General features: G+C 43.5%; 1 long non-coding RNA gene across 3 annotated transcripts; it reads left to right on the top strand.

Annotated features, from left to right (window-relative positions):
* Nucleotides 1-984: 984 nt before the first annotated feature.
* Nucleotides 985-19517, top strand: LOC128597562 (uncharacterized). Of its 3 annotated transcripts, none has more exons than XR_008383282.1 (4): nucleotides 985-1100; nucleotides 3031-3179; nucleotides 13461-13521; nucleotides 18336-19517. It is a non-coding gene; the product is annotated as an uncharacterized LOC128597562 (long non-coding RNA). The 3 variants fall into 3 exon arrangements; XR_008383284.1 differs by lacking the exon at nucleotides 18336-19517 and adding an exon at nucleotides 13957-16029; XR_008383283.1 differs by lacking the exon at nucleotides 3031-3179 and having other exon boundaries at nucleotides 13449-13521.
* Nucleotides 19518-24621: the final 5104 nt, after the last annotated feature.

Raw genomic sequence — 24621 nt, 5'->3', positions numbered from 1 at the left:
AGCAGAAGTTTTCATTAGGAAATGTGGCCAGGCTGAAGCTTCTGCCAAGGGGATGTGCTGCGGGGAGGCTGTGTCCACCTGCCAGAGAGATAACAGTCCTTTCAAACCCAGGGCAGTGGAGGCGCCATGGACGTGGTGCTGCCTGCCACTTGTGAGGCCTGACCAGGGTGCTGGACTCCAGTTGCTTTAAACATAAATCGTCTTTAAACAACCAGGCCCTGCCTACCTCCCACTGCCATCTTTGGGCCAATTTGTCAATCCCCTGCTCATTCCATAGTCCTTTTTTTCTGAGCCTTGAAAATGCTTCTGAAGGGAGCTGGGGACACTTTTGCCATTCATCACAAAATAACACAACACTCTGTACATTTATTATAGTATACATTACGAGCGCACTATTAACTAAGAAAAAAAAAAAAAGAAAGAAAGAAAGAAAAGAAAACAACTTTCATTTCTCTGAACTTTTCCTTTATCTTTACCAAACAGATACCCAATATGACTGAGAATTTAATACCCTAAAGTTTAAGACCGGTTTGTAAACACAGTCCCTTCTGGCCGCTATTGATCTTTTGGTATTTTAATGCATTTTTACTGACCGACATGTCCTGTGGTAAAGAATATTGCCTAAATTAGTTATCTGATTGGTTCTTTTGATTAATGATGGGTCTGTGCTTCATTACACATGACAACATGATCAGAATAATCACTATTGCTCTACAAGCCAGGCCCGGCATTTTTTATTCCTTCATTTTTAAAGTTCATTTATAAAATTATTTAATGTATACGTCCTAAGTTGTAATTTATTTACATGACACTTTTTTCGATGGGAACTGTTGTACTGTGTCACAAATGGCTAAGAAAACAAGGTAAACTAGATGTGCAGATCAATGTCTCCTGGCTCAAGGGGAAAAAAAACATAATCAAGATTCAGGAGCTGACCTTGTACCAAAGTCCAACTTGTCACAGAGCAAACACTGAGATACCGAACAAATCGCCACGCACAGCAGGACATGTTCTCAAGCAATCTCTCCTCTCTGTCACCTTCCTTCTGCCTGGAACGTGGAGCCCAGAGACCTCTCAACTTCCGGCCTCCTGGGTGCTGGGTAAGCCCCTATGCATTACCCCTCACACGAGCTTCTCCATCCTACACTCATTTGGTGTGAAACTCTATAAGGGATTCAGAATATTCAAAATCAGAATTTACAATGAATCTGAATTAGAAAGTTGTGTGTATTTTTTAAGCAATGGCATTGTATTAATTCTGGAGAAGTGGAAAGATCCTAATTTAGTCCATTAAATTATAGGTGATGCCATTTCTCCACTACCTGCTTTAATTCTGGTGTGGCTCAATTAAAAAAAAAAAAAGCCATGTACTTGACCGTAAGTTGTCAGCGAGTCTGGCATGTTTGGGGCTGCTCCATAAGATAGCTCTCTTCAGAATTCTTCCTCTCTTCCATGTCCTGCAGACCCTCTAAGAAAGGCTAGGAAGAAAATCATTTGCCTTGCTCTGTGCTGAATTACATCATTTTGTTAATTTCTAGAGTTTGGGGCAATATGGTTTCCAGGGAGCCAAGGCTGGGCACCCAGGTGTCAGCTGTGAACCTTGGAGTCAGATTCTACTTTGATCTCTCCTAAAAGCCCATCACTCTGGGTCAACTTGACAAAGCCTTGAGCCCTCCTCCAAGAAAGGATCTGTCCAAATCGGTCGAGGCCAGGCTCATGCTCGGCTGTGTTTGTACTCTGAGTAATGTATAGCTGCCTCCCTCCCCTGGTCTCACCACCTCCTCCCTTCCCTCACCTGCTCTCACCTCCCCTGAACCATCTCAGTCTCTCCCTGGGAGTCTCTGCCGTCTCTCTCGAGCTCCTTTCTACTCCTATGGAGCATGGGTCTTACTGAACGTACAAGGGAGCCCTGGGCCTTACGGGTTCAGGTCGAGGAGTGACTCCTAGTCCAGAACCTAACACTGGGTGAGATGCATACATGAGCATCAGAGCTGAAGAAAATAGAGCCTTTCCTGGCATCTTTCAGAATTCTCTGCCATCCTGTTTCCTTGCTCCTAGTGGGCTATGAGTCCACTCGCCTGGTGGCTGTTTAATTTGGGCAGAAAGTGGGTTAGGAGTTTGGATGGGAAGCAGGGCACCTGTGAGGTGGTGTACTAGAGACCCTTCTTGGGGGAGAACAGGTTCTTCTCCACACTCAGGCTTGGAGTGTTGTCCTCCATCCTTTCTCAGGGTCAGAGGATGTGGACCCAAGGCCTTCCCATCACACAGGTTGGGAGTTAGGGTCAGTGTCAGGGTTAGGGTCAGGGTCAGGGTTAGTGTTTCTCAGGTCCAGAGGATGTGAACCCAAGGCCTTCCCATCACACAGGTTGGGAGTCAGCATTAGGGTTAGAGTTAGGGTTAGGGTCAAGATCAGGGTCAGGGTCAGAGTCAGGGTCAGGGTCAGGGTTAAGGTTTCTCAGGGTCAGAGGATGTGAACCCAAGGCCTTCCTGTCACACAGGTTGAGAGTTAGGGTTAGAGTTACCTTTCTCAGGTCTGGAGGATATAGACTCCTTGCCTTCCCTTTCCACAGTTTTGGAGTCAGGGTTAGGGTTCAGGTTATCCTCTCTCAGGTCCAGATGATATGGACCCAAGTCCTTCCCATCTCACAGGTTGGGAGTCAGGGTTAGGGTTAGGGTATTAGGTTAGGGTTAGGGTTAGGGTATCAGGTGGGCTTTTAGCCCTCTGCCCTCTGTCTTCCTTGATCCTTTGTCAGGTCCTGGCAGGTTGGACATATTAACATGCTACAAAAACAAATAGACCTGAAGCACCCCACATGTACAAAAAAATGCACAAGTTCAGCCTGCTGGACTCCACCACAATTTCATGAAGCCCACTACATGGATTTCTAAGCAAAGGCACTTAAAATAAAGTGAAGTGGGTTTCTCTGGTCCCCTTCTCTCCCTGGACTTAATTAATGTTGTAAATGGTGCCTCCTGTCTTCTGCATAATGATTTGCTCTGTTGTGCTATTAAAAAGTTCCATTATGTCAGTTCCCAAAGACAGCTATTTGCTGGGCTTGGACGTGAAATGGGACTTCGGTGAAAGCCACCACAGGAAACGACTGGGCGCGAGAGTGTGGGCTGGCGCGCGCGTACCGGTGGCCTTGGGAGGCTTTCTGGGGTGTAAGATAAGCAAGCACGTGAGATTACGTTGAATATGCACGTTATATGTTAATATGATTAAATGACGACCGGATCGCCCAACATAATCAATGGAAATATTCACCAACTTTGTGTTGAAATTGGAAGAAATTATTACCTTGAGGCTGCCAAACATATTTTGCAGCTTTGCATTTGCAATAATGCGTGTCTCACTTAGCATTTAAAAACATATTTTTGATTTTAATAAAGCGAAATGAGTTTATTAAAGAGAAAGTCACTTGAGTGGAAGCAGAACCAAAAAGCACAGGTTCCTCCCCTGTGGAAGGTGCCTGGGCAGAGGGGAAGCAGCCCCTCCGCCCTCCGCCTTCCTCCCTCTCTCTCTTCCTACTTCCTTCTGAGGGGACACGAGGCTGTGTTTTCCAAGCAAAAGCATCCTATTCCAAGCCATTCTTACTAATTTATCATTGAATTATTTGCCTTCGCTCTCAAAAATCCTACAAAATGATTTAGTCCCTTGATATGATTTACTTGTGTTTTAAAACTCCACACAACACCATCCAGCTCAGAGGGATGTAAATGTGTCTCTCTCTCTCACCGAACAAGCGTGGCTAAAGCAAATAAAATCAAAGATGCATATTCCTTTGCCGTGGCTTTGCAAAATATAAGTGATGGGGGCAGGGGGAGGCAGCCGTCACTCGGCCCTGTTCTATTATCGACAACCGCAGAAGTAAAAATTAGAAAACAAATCCCCTTTTAAATGAAATGAAGTAAAAGGCCTCTCTCACTCAGAGGAAATACTAATTGGAACTACCTTGCTAATGCTAGCAAGTCACAGGAAGGAAACATTAAGTTATTATTTTTAATAATGTTTACAAGTATATCCAGCCATTTCCAGCCGGTGAAAGATGTCAGCCTTGGCCAAACATGGCAGAGCTACTTTTCACCAAAGACGTTGCTCGTCTTCCCCCTGATAGCAATCATTAATTTTATTTTTTAACCCAGTCTTCAAATGAAGACAGATGACCTGGAGAGTTTTAAATGCAGGCTGTTTATGTTCAGAAAAATGGCTGTGAGATGCCAGATCACGGCGTCTGAGCCGAGGCCAGTTACCGTTTGGGAAGGAAATAAAAACAAATGTAAGTTGAACTGCAGAGCCAGGCCCCGGAGGGACAAGCAGTGGACGAGGGGACCAGAGCGTGCGGGGACAAGGCTTGTGCAACTGGGTCTGAGTCACTTCCTAATTGCTCTGGAGACTTACGGATACAATTACGGTTAATTGCTTTCGATAATTTTAACATTTCATTTTAATATCTATTTCTTATTAACAACCTTTTTCATGTCAGAGATCAAAATGCATCTTAGGTACCACGTCATGGGTCGCACTGCGCCACGTCTTTCAAAAAAATGTTTTCCTCACCCAGGTCATTTCATATAAGCTGGATTTTTTACTCAAATGCCAATTAGCTGTGTCTGATCACTACCGTTTCATTTTCAAGTCAAAGTTCTGGGCATGCTCTGACTCTCACTCCACGCAGCTCTAGGAGGATTTCAAGATGTCATCTCAGAGGATAAGGGGACTTGTTACTGGCGTGTGGTATAGACCAACTCAGTCTCAGAAAAACTGGATTAAAATGCACATGGCTCTGTTTAGTGACTGGGTTGGGTTGAGCATGGGAAGAAGGGAAAACAGGAGATAGAAAAGCCCGATGGCAGCCTTTGTAGAATGGTGGGGAAAAGCCCCTGGGGTTCTGCTGCTTCACAAAAAACATGATAACACTGGGAACACTGTCAAACTCTGGAAACGAAAGCCCTCCAATGACCCAAAGAGCATTTATTTAAAAAAAAAAAAAAATCCTAGCTGAGCCTTGACAAGGAGAACAAGAGTGAAAGCATTTGAACTTGCCCTGTTTTCATCCTCCTTTTTCCAGTTCTGTAATATTCTAGACGGTGTCAGTGTGGGCCGGGCGTGGTGGCTCGCACCTGTAATCCCAGCACGCTGGGAGGTCAACACAGGTGGATCACTCGAGCTCAGGAGTTGGAGACCAGCCTGAGCAAGAGCGAGACCCCGTCTCTACTGAAAATAGAAAAACTAGCCAGACATTGTGGCAGGAGCCCGTAGTCCCAGCTACTCGGGAGGGTGAGGCAGGAGGCTCTCTTGAGCTCAAGAGTTTTAGGTTGCTGTGAGCTATGATGCCGTGGGACTCTACCCAGGGGGACACAGTGAGATTCTGTCTTAAAAAAAAAAAATAGACCGTGTCACTGTGGATTTGGAGCTTTCCCCACAAAGCTCCCATTCCTAAGAACTGTCACTATTTTACCTGTTGGACAACACTCTAGAAAAGCCCCATTCTTAGGGCTTGTCTTTGTCTACCTTGGTGCACCCTCATTGGGAACAGCCCCATCTCTGGGGCATTTGTTGAAGAAAATCAGTATTTACCATTACGGTGGACTCAGACTATAACACCAAATACAGCAGACAAGAAGCTGGCCAAAACATTGAAATAAAAAATCTGGGAATGAAGTGAGTAGAGGGGGCTCTGAAAACTCCAACATATCCTAGGGCTTTAGAAGTCCTATTGGAAGTTTTCAAAACCATTTCTTTTCTTTTTTATTTATTTATTTATTTATTTATTTTTGTACAGAGTCTCACTTTATGGCCCTCGGTAGAGTGCCATGGCCTCACACAGCTCACAGCAACCTCCAACTCCTGGGCTTCAGCGATTCTCTTGCCTCAGCCTCCTGAGCAGCTGGGACTACAGGCGCCCGCCACAACGCCCAGCTATTTTTCTATTGCAGTTTGGCTGGGGCTGGGTCCGAACCCGCCACCCTCGGCATATGGGGTCGGCGCCCTACTCACTGAGCCACAGGTGCCGCCTCAAAGCCATTTCTTATATTTGATATTGTACTGAGAGTTCTTACCAGGGCAATCAGATAAGAAAACATAAACAAAAGGATCCAGATGGGGGAGAAGCAAAACTCTCTAGTTATGGATAAGATCATGCATAAATAACAGGAAATCCTAAAATTCCTAACATATTAGGAATTGTGGCTAAAAAGATTGTTAGACCAGTAAGTGAATGCGGCAGCAAGGTTGTATGATGCAAAATCAATATGCAAAATTAGCTGTATTTCTATCACCATTATTGAACAATCAAAAATTCAAAATATTCATTTGTAATACAAACAAAAAAGATAAGACCTACTTGGGAATAAACTTAATAAGTAATTGAGATTTGTGTCCTGACAACTATAAAACATTGCTGAAAGAAATTAAAGAAGATGGGCGGCACCTGTGGCTCAAAAGAGTAGGGTGTTGGCCCCATATGCTGGAGGTGGTGAGTTCAAACCCAGCCCCAGGAAAAAAAAAAAAGAAAAAGAAAAAAAGAAGAAATTAAAAAAATGTAAATAAATGAGATGACGTCCCGTGTTTGTGGATAGGAATGCAGTTGTATTGGTCAATGGTTCTAAAATTGATCTACAGAATTCTGCTCAACATCTGCCAACGTCCCAGCTCCCTTTGTGCAGAAATTGACAAGTTGATCTTAACATTCCTGTAGAAATGCAAGAGGCTTGGAATAGCCAAGCCGTTCTTGAGAAAGAACCAAGGTTTCACATCATACTTAAACCAATTTTACAACTTAATGCAAAGCTACGGTACTCAATGCAATGGGGGAGTGACGTAAGGACAGATGGAGGTGGAGCTGATAGAATTGAAAGTGGAGAAATAAACCTTCCAGTTGGCATCCAAGTCATAGCACCAAAAAAAAAAGGGGGGGAGGAAGGAAGGAAGGAAGAAAAGAAAAGAAAGAACAGAAAGAAAGAAAGAAAGAAAGAAAGAGAAGGGAAGGGAAAAACAAAGAAAGAAACCTTCATATATATTATCCACGATCAATTGATTTTTGAATGGTATGTGCCAATACAATTCAACAGGGAAAATGTATTCTTTTCAACAAATGGCTCTGGGATAACTATATATTCACATGCAAAAAGATAAAGTTGGCATCCTGCCTCACACCATACACAAGACTCAATTTAAAAAGGATCATAGTCATAAACGTAAAAGTTAAACTTACAAAACTAGTAGAAGAAGGTAAAGTGGTCAACCTTCGTGATGCTTCATGACTTCATGGTTTTCCTGAATATGATACCAAAACCATAAGAAACAGAAGAAAGAAAATAGTAAAGTGGACTTTATCTTAATTAAAAATTTCAAAGAACACAATCAAGGAACTGAAAAGGTTGTCCCCAGAATTGAAAAAAGTGTTTGCAGATCATGTACCTTATAAAGATCTTATATCTAGATTATATAAGTACTCTTAAAATGTAATGATCAAAGATAAATAACCTAATTAAAAATGGGCAAAATATTTAGACATTTCTCCAAAGACGATATACAAATGGCTAACAAGCATGGGAAAAGCTGCTCAGCATCACTGATGATTCGGAAAGTGTAAATAACAACCACAATCTTGGAGGCATCACTTCCTATTCACAAGAATGCCTTAAACCAGAGGCGGACAATGGGAACCACAGCAGAACCTCTGTGAATTGACCACCCAAGGAACTGTAACGTATTGGTCAACACACAGAGGTGGTCAGCGTAGGAACTGGGCCCACTGTCCCGACACGTACGTGTGGTACATGTCTGGTCTATGAAAATCAGGTCAACTTAAGGAGGTGGTCAGTGCAGGGAGGTGGTCGGTGCAGGGAGGTGGTCAGCTGTGGAAGTTCTACTGCATTTGCAAAGCTGTGGAGGAACTAAGTCATAGTACATCACTGATGGTATTATAAACACTTTGACAGTTCCTCAAATATTTACATGGAGAGTTGTGGTATGACTCAGTAATTCTCTGAGTATACCAAAGAGAGATGAAAACAGGAGCGTCCATGCTGAAACTTATATACAGATATTTAATGGCAACATTTTCATTCAAAAACGTGGAAACAACTAAGATATCTATTACTTAGTGAGTGGATAAATAAAATATATCTATATAATGGAATGACAAGGAAAGGGAATGAAATACTGATTATGCTACAAACGGGTGACCTTAAAAATAGTATGCTAAGTGAAAATAGCTATTCACAAAAGACCAGAAATATTGAATGATTTCATTTATCTGTAATGTCCCAAGTAGACACATCCATTGAGGTAGAAAACTCGGATTTTTTTTTTTATTAAATCATAGCTGTGTACATTAATGAGATCATGGGGTACCATACACTGGTTTTATAGACCGTTTGACACATTTTCATCACACTGGTTAACATAGCCTTCCTGGCATTTTCTTAGTTATTGTGTTAAGACATTTACATTCTACATTTACTAAGTTTCACATATACCCTTGTAAGATGCACCGCAGGTGTAATCCCACCAATCCCCCTCAGCCTGCCCCCCTCCTTTCCCCCTTCCCCCTATTCTTGGGTTATAACTGGGTTATAGCTTTCATGTGAAAGCCATAAATTAGTTTCATAGTAGGGCTGAGTACATTGGATACTTTTTCTTCCGTTCTTGAGATACTTTACTAAGAAGAATATGTTCCAGCTCCATCCATGTAAACATGAAAGAGGTAAAGTCTCCATCTTTCTTTAAGGCTGCACAGTATTCCATGGTGTACATATGCAAATTAATACATTCCTTTTGGAAAGGTGTTTGGAGAACACTTAGAGATCTAAAAATAGACCTGCCATTCAATCCTATAATTCCTCTACTAGACATATACCCAGAAGACCAAAAATCACATCATAACAAAGATATTTGTACCAGAATGTTTACTGCAGCCCAATTCATAATTGCTAAGTCATGGAAAAAGCCCAAGTGCCCATCGATCCACGAATGGATGAAAGACTCGGATTTGTTAGAAGCTAAGCTAGGGGTATGGGGAATGACTGATAATGGGTTCAGAGGTTCTTTGGGGATTGATAAAAAGGTTCTAAAATGAGATAGTGATGATAGTTACATAATTCCATGAATATACCAAAATTCCCTCAACTGTACACTTTCAAAAGGTATATTTCATGGTATATGAATTATATATAAATGAAGCTGTTATTAAATAAATATGATGATGAAAATGAAATGATGATCCCCCAGCTCATTTGTTTTTGCATCATTATTAGCCTCCGAGAGACTAAAACCATCTAGAAATGGTCTACTTGGTGTATTCACGGGGGTCGGGCAACACAGCATTTTGTGCTATTCTTGCCGTCCTGGTGATGGCACAGGGCACAGGGCACAGACACTTTCACGGAGAGTGCAGCCGCTTATAAAAGTCGGGCTCCCTTGCTCATCTCTGTCTGCTCCCCCAACACCCCACTCCCTGCACCTGCCGTAAGACCTTAAAAATATGAGGACCTCAGTTGCATAATAAGTGAGTTAATGGGTGAATGAAGGCCAGTCCCCCCAGAGGACTGTGAGGGGCAATGACCATGACAGTGAGGAAGACTAGTGTTTCTGTAGAGACCAGATGACTTCGCTTTGAGGGAACTCTCCAGATGTGAATTCTAGACATTATTTCTGCAATGGAGACCTTTCTAAAATCAGCGTTTAGCTTCCCAAAGGTACCAGGGTGAAGTTCAGCTCTTAGGTGGATGTCTGTTACTTGAATGTTTAGTAATATTTTTCTAAATGGGTTGGCTAAGAAGGCGAACACAAAAAAGTAATTTAAAATCCATCAGCAGATTTTATTTCTCTTTGAGATTTATAGGTGACTTTTCCTTCCCTGAACACTACTTTCTCTACTTTGGAGGAAGGGGGTCTGGGAGGACCATGGCTAGTCATTGCCTGTCACTTGGTTATGTCTGCCCTTGGATATCGGCATAGCTCCCACTACTGGTCAGTTTTCTGAATGACCATATTTCTGCCCTGTCCTCTAATACTCTGTGAAGAGAAACTTAGGGGGTCTGTTTTGTTATTTCCATTCTAGGCCCTTCTTCCCATCTTTAGGCCTCACCTCAAAGCTTTTCATTTTTCTCTCTCTGCTTGCTTTCCATTTCCCCATCGTCTTTGGGGGGCAGGCAGTGGGGCAGGAATCCAGGACCTTTTATTCATTAGAGAAAATAAGGCTTAGCCAGACATGAAGAAAAGATTTTTAAAATAAAACATGGTAGGGTAGCTGAGAAAGAGGGGTCCAAACTGGGGAGAAACTTCGTCCCTGCCAACATTGTCCATGGTAATAATTTAGTAACATTCCATGCTGTGTCTGTGGGAAATTCCTTATGTTTTGTAGCCATAGAAGTGATTGAAACAGAACAGCAAAAAATGGTGTAAAAAAAAAAATAGACTACAGAGGTTAAACAGGTTGTGTTGTCTGGCAGCTCCAAAAACAGGTGAGAAATACGGCCCCAGAGTGCAGCAAATTTAATCTTTGAGCAGGTTTATTGTTTTATCAGGGTTTTGTTTAAGAAGGGTTTCATTATATACAACATTGAGATAAATTTTTGCATAGCAGATTTATTCAACAGGTTTGTTCTTTTACCAGATCTCATAGCATTTCACCATTTGGTATGTGGGGTCTTATTCATCAAAAGAGTTTATGACTTAATAAGTTATGAATTTTAAAAAGTTTTCCTAATAATGCAGGATGTGTTGAGATTTATAGGCAGGGCCTTTATTCTATTAGGAGTTTTATTTTTGAGCTAAGATACACTGGAGATGTAACGCAAGCAAATTGTACGGTTTATTTGTAATGAACAGGCATGATCTCTATGGGAACCCCTGCTGCCAGGAGCGGATTTTATTCTTCATCTTATTGTGGCCTAAGATATGTTAATGGTTTCCACGCGTCTCGCCAGTGGGGCTGAAGCAGTGATTTTCAACTGCTGTGCCTCGGCACGCTGGTGTGCCATGAGAGGATCTTAGGTGTGCTGCAAACATTTTTAAAGATCATTAATTAAATTATTATCTAAAGAAGTCCAAAGCACAGTAAGCATATTCTTTTTTTTCCCCACTCTTTCTTTGATCAATGTAATTTAAGTGTATAGGTTCAAATGCGCTATAAGATAGAGAAGGTTGGAAAGCCCTGGTCTAAAGCTTGGTTTAATATGTCTGCAGTCCCTTTTCCCACCAGAGCTTACTTCACACACTGGTGGAACCACAGTGTTGGGCTGGCCTTGCTAATCACCTTGTTCTGTGATTATTTAATTTCTTTCTTTCTGTCTCTCTTTCTTTTTTCTTTTCTTTCTTCAGTTTTTGGCTGGGGCTGGGTTTGAACCCACCACCTCCAGTATATGGGGCCGGTGCCCTGCTCCTTGAGCCCCAGGCGCCGCCCTAAAATCACTATTTCTTAAAGCAAAGGAAGAACAGTAGGACTGCTGTGTTCTGAGATCAGAATCAATAATCTGCCCCCCGTGATCGTCCCCGTGGAGAGGTGGTGCTCAGGTGAGATTGTTACCTGGACTGGACACCTTTGCTGAAGTTTCCACCTGCCTCGGGCCAACTGCAGGTGTTTTGTCTTCACAACACGGCTAAGCCCCTGTGCACAATCCCAGCAGCCCAACAACGTCTGCGGTGCCCACTTGCTCAGGGGTCCATTATGATTTATTTGCAGCATTTTTGAGGATCGTCAGCCCATCCTAAGTCATTACAGAAACTTTTCCCTAATGTCACCAGAGTGTTGACTAGTTTCAGTATTACATCCCTAGAAGATCCACCTGTTTATCATTTCTTTTCTTTCTTTTTTTTTTTTTGAGACAGAGTCTTACTCTGTGGCATCATCACAGCTCACAGCAACCTCAGGCTCCTGGTCTCAAGCAATCCACTTGTCCAGCTTCCCCAGTAGCTGGGACTACAGGTGCCGCCTCAACACCCAGCTAGTTTTTTGATGTTTGGTAGGGACAGGGTCTTGCTTTGTTCAGGCAGGTCTTGAAACCCTGAGCTCAGGGAATCCTCCCACCTTGGCCTCCCAGAGTGCTGGGACACAGGCGTGAGCACAGCGCCCGTCCCTGTCACCCCTCTCATTAAGTGACTAAGGTCTCAGTAGAGTTCTAACAGTCAGGGGTGTCCAACCAGCAGCCTGTGTGGGGACCACGTGCTAATTTCATGAGACCTTTTTTTGCTTTTTCTGTGGTATCAGACCTTTGTTGTTGTTGTTAATCAGCTCTCCTTAGTGTTTGTATGTTTACTGTGTGGCCCAAGACAACTCTTATTTTTCCAATATACAGCAGAAAAGGAAAAAGGTTGGACACCCCTGCTTCCAGTCATGAACAGAAAATATGGTGGTAATGGGAGAAAGTCACAGCTCAGCGGCTGCAGACAGTGGTTCCACCGTGGAGGGGAAGTCAGGTCTGCAGGAGGGAAGGTTGGAGTCGGTTTTCTGGCCCTTGCTTGACGTTGATTCACCCATTACTTGAGGGCATAAAAAGACCTGAGCTCAGTGACTCTCTGGGCTGATTCAACCTGAAGCCTCACGGCAGACGTTTGGTGTATATGTCCTGCACCTGCTAACTCCAGGACCACCCTTTCCTTATGGAATCCTCTCCGATCACTTCATTTTTCTGTTGGATTTCCATTTCTTTAAACAAGAAGAGGACTTGATAGAATGAGTTTCCTCCTGATTGCTTTATAGCAGATGATGCCTGTCTGGCTACCTCTTCTTCGGTTGGTGCTCAAGGCTCTGCCATGTCCCTGCAGCGTCTCCTGGTCTTCTGAGCCTTGCAAAGTCTCCCATGAGGAATGACTGGCTCCACCCAGGATTGACTCCACCCACAGCTGGCTCCACCCACCACTGGCCCCATCCACAACTAGCTCCACCCATAGCTAGTCCCATCCACCGCTGCTCCCCCCCCACTGGCCCCACCCACAACTGGCTCCACCCATGACTGGCCCTACCCATGACAGGCTCCACCCACAGCTAGCCCCACCCGCAGCTGGCCACACCCACCACTGGCCCCACCCGTGACTGGCCCACCCACAGCTGGCCCCACCCACCATTGACCCCCACCCATGACTGGCTCCACCCACAACTGGCTCCACCCATGGCTGGCCCCACCTATGACTGGCCCTCAGTAGCAAGGCAGGCAGAGCGAGGTGCTGTGTATATGTCTGGTAATGAGCCAGGTGATTCCAGTAATTCCCTGACCACTTCCCATAGCCACCCTTCCTCTCTCCTGGCTATTTTCCATCCTTAAGCCAACTAATAACATGGTGAAAATACAAATTTTACCATGTTATTCTCCTGTTAAATATTCATGTTAAATTTATCAGAGGATTCCTATTTTCCTTAGGACAAAACTAAAATTTCTTTTTTTTAAATTGCAGATTAATATGAGGGTTCAAATATTTACGTTACATTGTTTTCATTTCTAAGATAAAGTCCAAGCTGGAGTTGAGCCCTTCACCTGGGGGGGGCGTGCTGAGCACCCCCACATTGTGCACATTAGGTAAGACCCTGCCAACCACCTTCCCTCCTCCCACCACCATCTCCCTACAGAATATTTGTGTTTTTTCTTTCATGTGGGTGTGTAATTGTATATATATTGTATTATTATTGAGTCCATTGGACAGTAGAATGTTCATTGCCGCTCAATTCACAATTACCAATACCCAATACCCAGACTCAACCCAAGTGCCATGACCCCACGAATGGATTAACAAACCGTGGCACATGTACACCGTGGAGTTACCGTTCAGCCATAAGACAAGATGGAGACTTCACATCTTTTGTGTTTACCTGGATGGAGTAGAAACACATTCTTCTTAGTAAAGTGTCTCAAGAATGGGAAAACCAAAATTCTTTACCCTGGTCAATTAGGCTCTTCGTGATCCCAATCCAGCCTCCCTCTCCCCAGCTCTACCTCAAACCACTATCTCCTCAGGTTCTGCTGTCCAGAAATGAGGCTGCCTTCTTCCTCTTCAGACAGCTCCAGCCTGCCTCTGGGTCTCCATGCCTGGGTAGTCGCCATCCCTCTTCTGTGATGCTTTTTCTGCTGACCTCACTGGGTTCATCCCCCAAGACTCAGTCAATTGTCTTTTCTTTAGGGAAATTCTCCCTGGCCTCCAAGAAGGGCACCACAGTTGGGTACTGCTGATGAACCTCTCTGCTCTTTCTTCAAAGTCGTTGTCACAAGTCCAATTTGATTTTAAACAAATATTAATATCCCAAAGTACATATCTCCTTCACATGACAGTGAGTTTTGTGAAGCTAGACCATGTCTCGTTCACATTGTTGACTCCATGGCCTTGTTCAAGCACTTCCTTGGTGAAAAAAATGAATGAATATATTCGATTGATTGATTGATTGATTGCCTTTGTAAGCTTTAAGATCTATTTGTGCTGGGACTGTGTCACACTGTTCTCATCTCCGTGCATGGCACCCAGCCTGGAGCTGCTGGCTGTTGATCAAATCCAGGACCTTGGTCTCTCCCCAGCTCCCATCCTCCCAGAAGGAGTGAAAGGTGGAGATGCTGCTGGCCTTGGCCCTTAGGTCTCTAGAGGAAGTCTGGGAGGGTAACACTTTCCTTGTTGTCTCTGTGGTATATAGAGCTCTACCTTGTAGCATTCTGGCAAACACTTTTGCCTGCCCAGCAGCTATCCCTCATTTCTTTCCTGTAGTCAGGGACCATGTCTGTTTTGGTATTCAGCCCCCACAACATGACTTTTAAGAGAATGAAATTATCCCAGGTGCAGAGAAAAACCCCAAGTGATAGGAACTAATAGTTCTCAAAGTCTGATCAACAGAAACCCAGGGTCCTGGGGACCCTTACAGGGACTCCTTAAAATCAAAAGTATTTTCATGACAATGCTGAGACCTAGTCTTCTTTTCTCCATGTTGACATTCACTTGAAGGGTAAAAAAGCGACAATGAGCAAAATTGCTAGTGACCCAGCACCTCTCAAGGCAGTGGCCCTAATACACGTTGTGATCTCTACTACTCACGGTTTAAAGTATCAGTTTTTTTGGACATCAAGATGAAACAGTAAAACCTATGATTCTTATTAAGTCTTAACTCTTGAGTACAGGCCATTTAATTATTCTGAGTAGAAATGGGAATTATGGAAACATCATTTCTGCTGCATACCCAGGTACGATGGACGTGTGCATCTCCAGGAAAAGTCCTTTTCTTGGGCAGTGGTTCAAGTTGGGTTCGGAACTCGTTAGCTTTTCTTGTAAGACATCATTTTTGCTTTAGAGAACATCTGACTAATGGTTATTCAAATTGGGGGATTTGGCAGATGTTTTCTTCAAAAATAAACAAAGAAAACATCTAAAGAGTATCTGTTGCCAGTGACAAAATTTAAGTTTTCAAGAAAAATAATAATTTTTAGAACTATTGTATTTTCCGTCCTGAGATTAATAACTCCCCAATAGCTTAAGATTTCCTGATGACCAGTGAAGACTTTACTGAATATTATTTTTCAAATGGTGTAACAATGGGTGTCAACCTTGGAAGATTTGCATAATTCAATGGACTAGTGTTTTCCACTGGTTGAATGAATGGAAATGACCCCTATATGATGTTACAAAATGTGGCTGGACCCATTCAGACAGCAAGTTAGATAGAGAATGGATTTTAATGTAATGAAATAAAAACCCAGTTCTTTGATATGCTTCAGATTTCATGCTATACCTCATACTTAAAAAAAAACTACCACTTGCTGAGTTTTCGTATATTATCAAAGAAGCATGTCTGCAGTTATCCAAAGAGGCTCTTAAAATATTCTTCCCTTTTGCAACTGGGTAGCTAGATTTCTTCATATGCTTCAACCAAACAACAGATCACAGCAGACCGATGGCAAAAGTAGGTATGAGGAATCAACCAGGCGTTGGAAAATTACCACAATATAAAAGAATACCAGTTCTCCCACTGTTCGTTTTTCATTTTGGAAAATATAGTTATTTTTCCTAACTCTATGCTATTTATATTAACATACGTATTTGTTTTTTCTCAAATAAATGAACACATTTTTAAATTTTGTTTGTGGTTTTGATTTCTAATGGGGTAAATATTGACGATGTAATTGACATAAATAAAGCGTAATAACCTTGGATCAGGGCTAATCATTGTGGCTTTATTTCTTCTAACGGTGATTGCCTTTGCCATAGGCCTGTATTAAGATGGGGGAAGGAATTCTCCTAGGAGGAAACGTTACTTTTAAAGTGATATAAAAAAGAAGGGTCTCTTCTGCTCCATAGGCCATTAATGGGTTGACTCATGACGGCTAGAACTCTGGCAGTCTTCTGCATGACCATAAGCTAACATGATGAAGTAGTAGATAGAATAAAGATTTAATCCGAGTCCTGTTGGACACCATTGAACTGTAGATTGACCATCTCTGGAGTTGTCTTGTCCTTAGACTTTTTGTTACTAGAGATAATAAGGTTCCCCTATTGTTTCCCCAATATAAGTGGGATTTCACTTCATTTCATAAATGAGATCATTCTGTTACAAGAATTTGCTCCCCAAATTTAAACTTATAAAGTAACTCACAACCAGGATAAAGAGTCTTTTACGTTACTTTTTTCTTTTCCTTTTTCAGCACAGAACTAAAATTCATATCAGCCTCAAAGATCATTAGTACTATAAGTCCAATTTCCTGGTTTTATATATAGCTGTTCATATGTGGGTATATGGTTTTTCCTCCTCACAGCCCTTCTCACCATCCAAACCAGCAGAAAAATAAATAGCCATATAAAAGAGGTGAATGTTATAGACAGCAAAAAACTGCCGGGATCTATGCCGCACTTCCCCCAAAGAGTCATTCAGTCTATTAGGCACATAATGCATGTTTTAAAAAAGAACCCGTTGTAAATACATATTTGTTCAGATGGACTGCAGCACAGCAGAGAATGTCCTGGGGAGAGAGGATGTACTTTACAACCTGCCAAAAAAGATCCCGTGAAAGGTAAAATAAGGATAAACACAAAGGCATAGAACCCCTCCCCCCAACTCCCCCAAACTGAGAGGAAGACCAAGTGCTGTGGTAAGTTGGCCTGACGTTCAGATATCCTGACCTCAGGCACGGTTCTGGAAGCCACTTGTCTCATAGGCTCAGGCTGAGCAGGGGATTCGAAGCGTTGGCAGGTGGAGGGGGCAGCTTTAGGCCCTGTTGTCAAGCCCCTGCCCCCCAAGGAGGTGGCTAATATTTGGGATAAAGCTGGAATTGCTTTTCCAGACTCTGGGGGTGTGAACAGACATGCAGTGCCCAGCTCATCTGTGGTCAGCCCCAGTGTCACCATCAAAACTCAAAGTAGCCCAGGACCTGCTTTATGGGTATGAATAAAATATCTTTATGCCAGACTAAGCTCTTTTACCACAGGTTTAAATAACAGCTGTAGCCAGGACCCTGCTGCCTCATACTGGAAAATTCCAGAGGAAGCAGCATTAGCCTGACTGTTGGCCATTCAGGAGAGAATCTTGAGGGAAGCTGGGCGCCCAGGACTGAACGTGAGCCCCTCAGACGTTCGAGAATCTTCTCCCATCTTTACTTTTTGATACCCCATCCTTGCCTCCTTCTGAATTTTACTAGGCTGCATCAGCTTGGGAGTGAAATTAGAGTCTTTCTAAGGGAAATAACTCAGGCGGCAGTGTGCATTTCCTGTGACCTGGGCATCAGGAGGAAGGCAATGTCAGTTTGTGCCGTGAATTGTGACACTTCATCTTAGGCAAAAGGCTGAGAAACCACGTCCCACCCCATGAATTGTCACTGGTTAAAGTGGTGACTGCTGAGTCTTTCCATTGTACAAGCAACTTGTACTTGTAATTAATAAGTAATCTAAGGGCTGATACTCAGACACCTTGTAAATATCTTGTTCTCCAACAATATAGAGGCTGTGTGAACCACGTATACACATTTCAAGAAAGGGAAATACTGATTAAAATTGTAACACTCAAATCATATCTGAATTCTGCACTAGTAAGAGGTGTTGGGACAGGAGTTGGATTCATCTTTTGTTGCCAGTATATATTGAGTATTATCATTTTAATACAGTTTTTTTCCTTTTTTTTGTTTTTTTTTTGCAGTTTTTGGCCAGGGCTGGGTTTGAACCCGCCACCTCCGGTATACGGGGTCAGCACCCTACTCACTGAGCCACAGCACCGCCTCCAGTTTTTTCCTTTCTTAAAATGAGTATACATTTTTCGGCACCCTTTGTATTTTGACCAATTGTTTTAGAAAAAGCCATGTCTGAGTCAATTACACATTTGTGTTTGCAAAATGGTGATTTCCTTTTCTTTTTTTCTTTTCTTTTTTTGCAGAGTCTCACTCTGTTGCCCTAGGTGGAATGCCATGGAATCAACTCACAGCAACCTCCAACTCCTGGGCTCAAGCGATCCCCCTTCTTCAGCCTCCCAAGTACCTGGGACTACAGTTGCCACCACGATGCCCAGCTAGTTTTACTCTTTTAGCAGAAATGGGGTCTCGCTCTCGTTCAGGCTGTTCTTGAACTCCTGAGTTCAGGGGCTCCACCTGCCTCAGCCTCCCAGAGTGCTGGGATTACAGGTGTGAGCAACTGCACCCATTAAAATGGTGATTTTCTAATGCAATCATCACTTCTACAAATATTAGCTGGTGTTAAGTAATTAAGACTCCATTGCCGCAAATTTGTCAATTATTTCTCTGTCAGCGTGCTGCAATCCATATTCTCCACGATTCTCTTCAATGCTGGGATTGTCTTCAATTTGGCCAGCAGGATCCCCTTAGGCTGTGAGCACCTCTTTGCTTTATGTCATAAGCTGTTCCAAGGTCAGCTTCTCCTTTCCCTCCTTGAATCAGAGCCATTTCCCCAAGACCCTGCTTCCCTGTGGTGGAGAATGGCATTTGGAAACAAAGCCCGCTGTCCGGGCTGTGCTTATTTCTGTGTGAGGGTCATTGCTCCAGGTCATTTCAGTGTACTAAACCAGAAAAGGTGTTTCTGTTTTTTTTTTTTTTGTAGAGACAGAGTCTCACTTTGCCGCCTGTAGAGTGCTGTGACGTCACACGGCTCACAGCAACCTCCAGCTCTTGGGCTTCCGCGATTCTCCTGCCTCAGCCTCCCGAGCAGCTGGGACTACAGGCGCCCACCACAACGCCCAGCTATTTTTTGGTTGCAGTTTGGCCGAGGCCGGGTTTGAACCTGCCACCCTCTGTATATGGGGCCGGCGCCCTACTCACTGAGCCACAGGCACCACCCAAAATCGTGAATTCATTCACAGTAATCCCTCCAAATTACGCCTAAAACCATAGGCGTTGCCCTCAATCCCCCTAGTTAATATATGTGTCTCCTTTCTCTGTCAGGGAACATTCTATTTCCAGCAACACTCATGGATTTACTCATTTGCTACATGATGTTGTGTGACCTCGATTGTCTTGGCCGTGCTGACGGGACTTTATGGAGCAGTATTGAGCACTTCTGAGTCAATGTTTATTGTTTTCTTTATCTTCCTTTTAAATATACAGATAACGAGAAATAATGAAATATAATTTTAAGTTTATTTATAGCGCACAGGTATATGCCTTTGACATTTTATCTTAAGCTATGTCTTAACCCATTCACTTATTTTATTAAGCAAACTTAAGTAACTGTACACTACTCCTTAAGCCATCCACTAATTTTATTGACTATGTTTTCTCTTTTTAGGGGGACTTTATCTATTTGATTCATTTATTTAGTATTTATTCATTTGTTTATTTATTTAGAGACAGACTCTCAGTCTGTCACCCTTGGTAGAGTGCCGTGGAGTCATCATAACTCACAACTCCTGACTCAAGCTATCCTCTTGCCTCAGCCTCCCGAGTAGATGAGACTACAGATGCCCACCACCATACCTGGCTAGTTTTTCTATTTTTAGTACAGATGGGGTCTCGCTCTTGCTCGGGCTGGTCTTGAACTCCTGAGCTCAAGCTTTAGCCTGCCTCAGCCTCCCAGAGTGCTGGGATCTGGGGTGTGAGCCACCGCACCCCGCCATTTGATTCTTTAAAAATTTTTTTTCAAAGTGTCTTTCCTCTTACTTTCAGGAGTCCATTTTAATGTCTTAACAGTTTAAAATCATTTTAAACAAATTTATTTTATATATAGTATCTTTTAAATCAGCATTCCCTTATCTTAACTTTTGGGCTTTATCACTAATGGTTTTTGCTGACTTTCTTTCCTAATCTGCTACCCTTTTTTTTGAGACAGAGCCTCAAGCTGTTGCCCTGGGTAGAATGCCGTGGTGTCACAGCTCACAGCAACCTCGAACTCTTGGACTTAAGTGATTCTCTTGCCTCAGCCTCCCAGGTAGCTGGGACTACAGGCACCTGTCACAATGCCTGGCTGTTTATTTTTGTTGTAGTTGTCATTGTTGTTTAGCTGGTCCTGGCTGGGTACGAACCTGTCACCCTTGGTGCATGTGCTGGGCACTGTAACCGCTGTGCTACAGGCACCGCCCACTTTGCTACTTCTCTGCCATTGTCACTGTATTTTACTTGTGAGAATCCCAGGTGGACTGTGTGATGGAGCCATTCTCGCAGAGGTTTTGTGTCCTTTGCTCCTTGGGATACCCGGGACCATCAGTAGCACCACGATTGGGCTTCTGCCTCCGTCCCCCATCATGGACCCTGAAGTTTGTCACAGAGCCTTCCTTGTAACTAGGCTCTTGGAAGGTCATGTCAAGTTGCTGGGGTCATGTTCCAACTCCCCTTCACACCAGGTTAAAGCCTCATCTTCAGCTTCCAAATAGCCTTTAAAATCGCCCCCAAAGGGATAACCATAATGGGTTGAACTGTATCCCCTGGAAAGGGGGTGTGGTTGAAGTTCCATAGGAGGAAGCGATCTAACTGCCTCAGCCTCCCAGAGTGGTGGGATCACGGGTGTGAGCCACTGCACCCCGCCATTTGATTCTTTAAAAAATTTTTTTTCAAAGTGTCTTTCCCCTTACTTTCAGGAGTCTATTTTTTTAAAATGTCTTAACAGTTTTGTTTTGTTTTGTTTTTTGTCGTTTGTTTGTTTTTTTTTTCTCCTCCTTCCTATAGAGGAAGTCTCTGGTTCCTCAAAATCTGACCTTATTCGGAAATATGGTTTTTACAGAGGAAAACAACTTAAAATGAAGTTATTAGGTTGGACCCTAACCCGATACGACTGCTGTCCTTACAGAAAGGGAAATTTGGACACAAAGGCAGACATGTGTGGCAGAAAACACAGGGAGTTTGAACACACATTTCCACGTGGGGATGAGGGACAGGGTGAGGCACTTACAAGCTGGCATTGCCCCAGGCCATCAGAACCTGGCAGAGCAGCCGGGAGCCGTTCTCCCCTCGCACCTTCGGAGGGAGCGTGGCTCTGCTTACACCGTGTTTGCAGCGTCTCCTGTTTGAAGTGTCCCGCTGCCCTCCCCAGCTCCTGCTCCACACCCTGGGGTGGGCCATGGAGTCAGCACCAAGGGCACCTCTCTTGTTTTCAGTTTCCTCTTCACTTTTTTTAAAATTTGTTTTCGATATAGAATCTCACTCTGTCACCCTGGATGCAGTGCCTTGGCATCATAGCTCGCAGCATCTTCAAACTCCGGGCCTCAAGCCATTCTTGCCTCAGCCTCTCGATTAGCTGGAACTACAGGCACCTGCCAAGACACCCAGCTCATTTTTTTTCTATTTTTAGTAAAGATGGGGTCTTGTACTTTCTCAGGTGGGTCTCGAGTTCCTGATTAAGGGATCCACCTGCTTTGGCCTCTCACAGTGCTGCGATGACAGGCATGAGCCACCACACCCAGCTTTCCTCTTCACTTGGACCTAGGAGGATCCCTTATCTTCAATCCCAGCTTTGCATTTTCAGTATGTTGGGGTCGTTGCATCCTACCCAGCGTCCCTCCGTGTGCGCAGTGGGAGACATGACATGTCATATTAGCTCCCACTGTGATCTTTCAGGCACTAGGCACCCAGGGGGAAATGCTGCAGACCTTCTTGGAATAAAGACGTAGGCCGGAAAAAGCCTCAGTAAGCCTCACCTGAGGGCGGGGCTGCTCCAGGACATGCTGTATTGTGCTTGGAAGTGGCTGCAAAAGCCAGGCTGACCGAGGCCACGCAGGTAACCTAGACAAGGCCAGGAAAAGAGTATTCCAATTACTGTATTTTCCAACCCTTGGGCTTCATGATATACCTTCTGTTTTTCTGTGTTGAGAGCAACCTGGATATCACTTCCTTCTCATTTATGGTTCAAGTAAAACCATGACTCAAACTTAATGCCAGACAGCACCTGCCCCGAGGCCCAGCGTGGTGAGGTCCCGGCCATCCAGGTGTGTCCCTGTGAAGGGAGCAGACACCCAGCACCTGCAGGCTATGGTACATTGCCATTTGTCAGATCTCTGTACCTTTCAAAATAAAACAAGAACTCAAATCTTGATGTGAAATATCCTTATTTTAAAACGTTGGCACTAAGAAAGATTCGCAAATTTAAAAAAATGCTTTCAGTTTAAACGAAATATATTCATATATTCATCTGCTTGTTCCACCAGTTTGCTAAACACAATTTGATGATTGACTCTCCAAAATTACTAGTTTCCTAACTTTTCTGAAAAAGAAAACCATTCTGTAAAACAATGGTAGGTTTTTCTTGCAATTCTCTCTAAACCTTTTGGTACCAATTTACACATTTCTCTGTGGCTGAACGAGGGGAGGGGAAAAAAGCAAAAGCAAATTTTAAATGGTAGCACTTTTCTTAGCCCTTGTTATTTATTTATATATTTTTAAATACAGAGAAGCCTTTGATTCTGAAGGCATGTTTTTCTTTAAGGAAAATGATAAAGAATAAAATTAATTGGAAACAGACGTTCCTTGACCCTCAAGTTCTGAAAACAGACGGAAAACTCAAGGTCAGCGTTGAAACTCCAAGTTTAATTTATTCTGTTGTTTTTCTTCCTTCTTTCTCCCCAGAATATTCCATATTTTGTTAGCGTCTGTCAGAGAAATATAGCTTTATTTTCATCCCCCTTTTTGGGAGGGGGCAGGGGATGGGTGGGTATTAACTAACTATGATTTTGAGGAGGCTACTCTAGAGATGTACAATTGGGAAAAGCCTGCTGTCAGCTCAATGAGGTTTTATTCCACAATGATAGGAGGAGAATCATCTTGTCCCTGAATCAGAGAGACCAGAATTCCTCTAAGAAGATAGCTACTCCGTTGAACCTTAGCAATGCTTAGGTTGTTTGTTTGTTTCTTTTCTTTTCTTTTTTTTTTTTTTTTTGAGACAGAGTCTCAATCTGTCACCCTGGGTAGAGTGCCGTGGTGTTACAGCTCACAGCAACCTCTAACTCTTGGGCTTAAGTGATTCTCTTGCCTCAGCCTCCCAAGTAGCTGGGACTACAGGCCTTAGTTTGTTTCTTTGATAGTCCAAGTCTGATGCTGTCACCACAGGGGGGAGGCTGGATCTACTGTGGTCATGCCCCATTTTTCCTTATCTGTGAAAAGGAAGCAGAGAGCTCCTAGCGGCCACCCCATGACTCAGGGCCCCTCACCCCCTGACAAGTCCAGCCCCGTGACTCAGCCCCCTCCCCACCGGGACACGTCCAGCCCCCACACTGTGATAGTGAGCTGCTCCCCCTGTTTGATGTCTGCTTTGGGGCAGTGCCCCTGGTGTACTTTGTCTTTCCAGCTGTCTAGTGTGGGTTCGTTTGGGAACCTGTAATGCTATATCGGAGCTTCTCTGTGTTTTCAATCTGAGCTGCCCCTGCAGACTGGGGTTTTCGTAATCCCCTCCTTTGCAGTGACAGAGTCTTTTAATCCTGAATGCCAAGGGTCTCTTAATTCCTTTGCCCACAGCCTCTATCTCCATGGACAATTCATGTGCGGAATCTGTTACCCTGTGAAATGCCTGTGTGGGTGCTAAGTGTGACTTAAAAGTATTTCTTTAAACATGTGCCTTGTTTTCTGTCCCCACTGTCCCCCTATGTGGACTCCTCTCTGCCTATCAATCTGTCTACCTTTCCACACTGATATCCTCACAATGCAGCTGGAGTGATCATTTTGAAACAAAAGCTTAACCTATTCCAGCCTTGATTAAAACCTTTGATGACTCCATTCCATAGAGGACAAAGGCCCCAAACCCGCAGCACGGCACTGAAAGGCTTTGTAATCTGTCCCTTACCTAATTCGCCATTTTTTTTGCTCCTGGCACGATGTCTCCCTTCAGATTGCATTAAACAATCTTCTATTGCCCAGGTAAATGTAGAAAGTTGAGCAAAATATTTACATTCATTTTGAAAAAAAAAAAAGGACCTTTATGTATCCACCAACATAGCTTCAAAACATACACGGCAAAATGTAATATAAATGCAGGGAGAATGTAATAAACAAAATGCCCCAGTTTTATAGGGAGACATTTGCCTGACCTTTCTGAGAACTCCATAGGCTAAGAACATAGATTAAAAGAAAAATGAAGGGTGGGTCTTGGTGGCTCATACCTGTAATCCCAGCATTTTGGAAGAGGCGGATGGATTGCTTGAGTTCAGGAGTTTGAGACCAGCTTGAGCAAGAGTGAGACCCCCATCTCTATTAAAAATAAGAAAAAAAATACTAACTGGTGACATGGAGGGC

The sequence above is a fragment of the Nycticebus coucang genome, chromosome 10 (assembly GCF_027406575.1).
Source record: "Nycticebus coucang isolate mNycCou1 chromosome 10, mNycCou1.pri, whole genome shotgun sequence".
NCBI classification, from domain to species: Eukaryota; Metazoa; Chordata; class Mammalia; order Primates; family Lorisidae; genus Nycticebus; species Nycticebus coucang.
This window is presented reverse-complemented; position numbering and strand designations above follow the sequence as displayed.